This window comes from Platichthys flesus, chromosome 12 (assembly GCF_949316205.1).
Source record: "Platichthys flesus chromosome 12, fPlaFle2.1, whole genome shotgun sequence".
Classification (NCBI taxonomy): Eukaryota; Metazoa; Chordata; class Actinopteri; order Pleuronectiformes; family Pleuronectidae; genus Platichthys; species Platichthys flesus.
Window position 1 is genome coordinate 4,627,793 of NC_084956.1, and position 6,000 is coordinate 4,633,792.

The 6,000-nt window shown below is 43.1% G+C and overlaps 1 long non-coding RNA gene across 1 annotated transcript in view; it reads right to left on the reverse strand.

Annotated features, from left to right (window-relative positions):
* The window catches only part of LOC133966089 (uncharacterized), a 50,986-nt gene extending 45,575 nt beyond the window's left edge, over positions 1-5,411 (reverse strand). The window contains exon 1 of the long non-coding RNA XR_009923917.1: positions 5,128-5,411. This is a non-coding gene — a long non-coding RNA (uncharacterized LOC133966089). The remainder of the gene's footprint in view (positions 1-5,127) is intronic.
* Between the last annotated feature and the right edge of the window lie 589 nt (positions 5,412-6,000).

The following is a 6,000-nucleotide window of genomic DNA, read 5'->3' on the forward strand; positions in this document are numbered from 1 at the left end:
AGGGTTCAGACACAACGAGCTGTTACTCTGATGACGAGGAAGACGCTGCCCTCTCATGGCAACAAGCCGACCACACACCGCAGGCACCAGGTTCTGGGATGGATACTTAAAGGTTCAGTGTGTAGAAAGTAGTGACATCTAGTGGTGAGGCTGCATGTTGCAGCTACATACCCCTCAACTCACCCTCCATAAGGAGAACCTGCTTCCTGATATTAATATAAAGTATTTAAATATAAAGGGCTCATTCTAGGGTAAAGAAAACAACAATTTGTACAATTTAGATGAAACATCACTTTGATTATTTTATATTCAATTCCTACCAATAGATCCCGTTCAGCTAAATGGTGGAATCTTCTTTTGTGTATAAATATAAGATGCAGTTTCTTATACAAACTCACATCTTCACACCTGCTGTATAAGTAAATATATTCAGTCATGTACAATACACATGTGCTAGTATATATATATATAATTGAAACTGTAAATAACCTTTTGCAGGTAACATCAATGAGATGAGGGAAATTTAACAAACAAAAGATTGCATGTAAAAGTAAATTAAGAGATAGATTAGAGATGGAGAACTATAAAAAGCGATAAAGGGTTCTGCAGCTTTCAATTTGGAACAGCAGGTGGAGGCAGAGCGGTTCTGTTTGTGGAAACCTGAGGAGCAGAATGTACGAAGCTAACGTTTTCTTCATTGATGAATATTTTGAGTGTTTTCTTTAATTTTAAACTGTCAGGAAAATAGTGAGAAACACCTAGAACAGAACCTTCACATCACTCGTTTTATCAAACTGCGAAGATCTTTTATTAATTTAGTTTCAATGAGACTAAGATTAAGCAGATGCACACGATTTAGATCCTGGAACTCAGACCGTTCGACCATTTCTGGTTGTCATGTCTGTGCCTGTCCACTAAGTGGCGATATAAGCCTGTACATAGCACATGGTGGTGCCTGTGGCCACACATCCACAGTCACATGTTGAGCTCTACATATTGCACTGAACCAAATAACTTAGAGAATTAGAGATGGGTGAGGATAAGGATTTTATTTCCTAATTTTAATTTCAAACCTCACACGTGAATGATAACGGTCAGAAACTCAGATCAATTCATCACTCGCTGCTGTGACTAATAAAACAGTATATCAACACTCATAATACAGTATTTCACTTCTGCTTTTGATAATAAATCAATCAAGTGGTGCAAAACCACAAGAATCATAAAAGCGTGTGTATTGCTGGTGTTCAGAGCAGAGCCCTGTGGCTCCGTCCTCTCCTCTCGCTGTGCGATCACAGGAAGCTGCTGTAGCTCGAGCTCGTCTCAATGAGAAGCAGACATGTAAAGACGCGTTAGTTTTAACAACATTTGTTTGCATGCAAAGATAAGCATCTTAGCATATCAACGCATGGCAACCTTTTTTTTTCTGAACAGAGTTTCAGACTCCACCATCACCACTTCCTCTGCTGTGAAGCCACTGGGTGCAGAGTTTTACTGGAAACCAGTTGCTCTGACTAAAAACTGCACAGGAGTCTTGTACTGTGCACGAGCGGCAGCCGTTACGTTACCAATAACCTGCAGAGTGTGAGAGACAGTTAACCCCTTGGTGGCATCTCTGCACATCCTCCCGCCACCCATCTACACCCTGAGGCAGGGTCTTACTGAAAAACCAGTAGCGTTAACTGTAAACCAGTGTGGTCACCCAATACAAACTGCACACTCAAAAAAAACAACATTTGTGGGTAATGGGTGTGAGTGAACTCTGATTGCGGCGATTATGACAAGAAACAGAGCGAATTCATAGAAGAGGGTTTGTTCCAAAGTTCAGGTGCATGTGAACAAATATAATAAAAAAGTCACTGTAGTTAAACCAGGCAGGATGAACGCAAAGTTGTCTAGCTCACTCTGCAGACCGTTTAGAAAAAAGCTGGAGTCAAATAAAAAGTACACTTTGTAGTTTTGTCTCAAAGGCAGTTTTAGTTAGTTTGTATCACACTGATATATGTTCAAGTGTCAGTGCTTCCAGTAACTTAGGTTTTAATTAGTTCTATGACGCTATAAAAGAAAAAGAGTGGATGATTGGGATCTTGCTCAATCTGTCGATCACTACTGCGAAGACACAAGATGCACAAGATGGCAAATCTCGTATCCGGGATATATTGGCTTAATTTTTGGTAGTTTAAAGAAGAGGAGACATGTCGTCCATCTTTATTTACAGTATATGGGAACCACACTGTTGTGTCTCTAATAGTTTGAACCCTTTCCACCTCCTGTCGGGATGATATTCAACATTTCATCATCGGATCATTCAATTAAAATGCACAAGCAAATCGGATGCAGAGTCTTCAGAGTTCCTTATGCTTGATACGCTCTCAGTGATGTCCTCTAACAGCTTGTCTCTGAGACAGAGGGCTCAGCAGAGACAGTGTCTCCTGTGAGTTTCCTCTTCCTGGTTTGAAAACACTCTATCTGACCTCCTCTTAGTCTGAGTCTTCAGTGTCTCAGGTTGAATCCCCTCAGACGCACTGACCACGAGAGCAAAGGAATATGCAACATGAGTTTGTATGAAGTCTAATTGTTCTCTACTCGGACTCTAACACTGGCCCGCGTCTCAAAGTTTGTGTGAAGTCGATGAAGTTGAACTTGAGATGAACTTCACACCTTTGACTTTCTCTGCAGCCTCTCCATGGCAACACCTCTCTCGTGTTGGTTGTCCTCTAATTTGCCTGAGCACAGAAAACAAAGCAGCCTATAATCAGCCTGGTTCCTGCTGCATCACCCTGCGCACCGACACAACACGCAACACACAACACACAACACACACAGCTAAATATCACACAGATACCATGGAAACTACAATTACTAAGTGGTAAATTAATTCCTGCCGGGCTTCTGGTTTTATAGAGCTGTAAAAATCCACAGATATGAGTCCAAATTTTATTTCAATTTATAAAATGTAGAAAAGAGGTTTTAAATGGGGCTGATCTACATTAACAAACTCTGCACCTCAAATTGTTTATTCACAAACATTAATGGTTTCATCACCTCCACCAACGATGCTGCTCTTGCACACGTCCCTTTGCTTGTTGGTTTATTTGTGGGCAAGATTACGCAAAATGTTACTCAATGGATTACAGATTATGATCCACCATTGTTTTTTTTACGTTGCATTTTTTATAACATTCTTTGACACTGTGAGACGGGGTCATTTTTTGATATGTTCAACATTCAGGCCCATTTAAAGAACTGATTTTGTATGAGTGTGAGATATTTGGTGCAGCTTGACTGTTGTGCGTCGGAGGGGCGGGTCTCACAAACTGTACTTCACACGTAATCTCTCATCTTGTTCCTGCTCCACAGATCAGTTCACATCAGCTCCTTTTCCTCCCGATAAGCATCACACGTACGCTGCTGCCGATGCAACATGATACACGTGACGAGAGGAAGCTGCAGCTGAGGTCACCAGGAAGCAGAATGAGGAAACGACACATGCACACACAGACACACACACACACACACACATACAGACGGCAAATAATACATGAGCTCAAAGAAGAAGCCTCTTTGAAAATAAAGGTTGTAAAAATACAACATGCAAACACACTCCCTCCAAATATGTCTCTCTCTCTCTCTCTCTCTCTCTCTCTCTCTCTCTCTCTCTCTCTCTCTCCCTCCCTCCCACACACAAGCATACACCCACACTCGTTCTCTTTTCCTCCCTCAAACACACTCACTCAAGTATCTGCTGGTCGACAGCTCTCTGCCTCTCAGGCTCCAGCCACATGAATGGAGAAAACAGGGACAGGGAAACCCCAAGTCACTCATTCTGAAACGTTTAAACACACACACACTCACAGACACACACTCACACACTGACGATTTATTTAACTCCTTAAAGGTCAAGTGTGTAGCAGTTAGGATTTTATTTGTGGGCAGAATTGTAATATAATATTCATAATAATGTTTGAATTTGTGCTTATTCACCTGGAACGAGTCTCTTTGTGTTTTTGTTACCTCAGAATGGGGGGGGGGGGTGCCATATTGCACAGCCATTATTCCACTTTAGCTCAGACTGGACAGTTTGGACAAACCAATCAGTGGCTCTAGAAAAAGCTCTCCACTATTTCACCTTAGCTTCAGGCCACAGTGGAAGGGCAAACAAGAGCAAACACAAACAACCCTGAAACCAGTTTGACAACAGAGAAAAATGACTCAAGGTCAAACCTCCAGGCTCTCATCAGTGAATAAGCAAAAAACCCCATCAGCTTATCAATGAGAGCAGATGAAGGCAGCGAGAAGAAGAACCTATCGACTCTTTTTTATATACGGCTGAAACCATCCTTTTTCCAAATGTGTACAATGAACCGAAATATGGAAAATTAAAAACATCTGCAACCCAGGAGCGGAGGAAGAGAGTGTGATGCAACCAAAAGCACCAGAACCTCTACTAAATGGACCTTGAGGCAAAGTCACAACATCTGACTTTAGCCTAGTGTGACTCAACTCAACCCTCAGCTCCATGTGTCTGGTTTGTCCACGTGAGTTTTCTGTCCTAACTCTGGAACCTGCTCTAAACTTCAGGTATTCACGTGACGCCCACTACATTCTTCTCAGAGGCTTTTTCCATTCCAGGAGGTGACGCCCACTAACACATACTTCAGAGCAGAGAAAGATGATCGAGCTCCAGAGGAATGTTTTCTGCGGATTGATGATGATTATGATGATGATGTGGGTGCGGGTGCACGCTCCTCTATGGTGCGCGCGTGCAGGAGGTGGACAGCTGAGCCATTGTGTCACAGATAAAACTGCCTCTGATCGAGTCATTCATTTTTTCATTTTAAAAGATACAAAAGGAAGAGGAAGGTCGCGCTAGTATCTCTGACTGACACCGCTCACTTCCGTCTATCTCTGCGCAAACCGCCCATTACGCACGAGCCTGTGCGCGGGCACTACACGTCTCCAAACTATATATTAACTTTTTTAAGTATTCAACATTTTCTACTAAGTCAAAAAAAAAGTTTTAAAATGTATTCTGTGTTATTTTTTCTTTTGCTAATCAAAGTTACAACCCTGGTTCCAGAATGAGGCACCAAGTGTTTAAAGTGGTGAGAGAAGAAGAAGACTTACCCCCTCATCGTCACTGGCGCTCAACACGTCCTGTCTTTCACTTTTCTTTTTTCAAAACTCAGTAAAGTTGGCTGAGACGCGCATGTGCACGGATTGTTCGCCTGACAGCTCTCTCTCTCTCTCTCTCTCTCTCTCTCTTTCACTTTCAAACGTGTCGCTGCCGTGCGTAATAACAGCCATCCCGACCCTCTGGGAGCCATGTGCGCTCCTCCTCTGCCCCGCTCTGAACTTTCTTCACTCCTGCACCGGGCGGGCTCTCCTCTGCTGCTCCTCCATTCATAGTGAGGAGGCTGCGAGACTCGCACCCTGATACATTTTCGTAGATTTCGGTCACACCCACCAGCCCTTCCCTCTGTGCTGCACCATGAATGGACTTCTGTCTGTCATCGCTGTAGAACTAGATCTCTCTCTCACGCACACACACACAGGGACATATTGTAAAGTACACTCACAAAGGCTGAAGGTACACACACACACACACACCTGTCACTGACCTTTAGGAACAATGGGTCTCAGTGGGTAGGTTCACTGTGTGTGGGCAGTCCGTGGAGTGAAACACACACTCACACGCTGAAGTAATGGGAACTAAGTGGAAATAACAAATGTACAAAAAGTGTATGGAAACCCGTTTTTAAAGGTTATTATTTCCAAAGAAGAACTTCACCCACCTACAGACCTTCTGCTTTCACCTGGTTGGTCATTTTATTTCCATCTGAGACTCACACCACTGAAAATTAAACCTCACAACCTGGGTTCGAACCTGCCGGGGTCTTTCTGTATGGAGTTGCACCCCCTGGGTCTCCAGGTACTTTCCTTCCACAGTCCAATGACAGTTTAGGGTTAAGTGGAGACTGGAAAGTGCTGGTGAGTGAG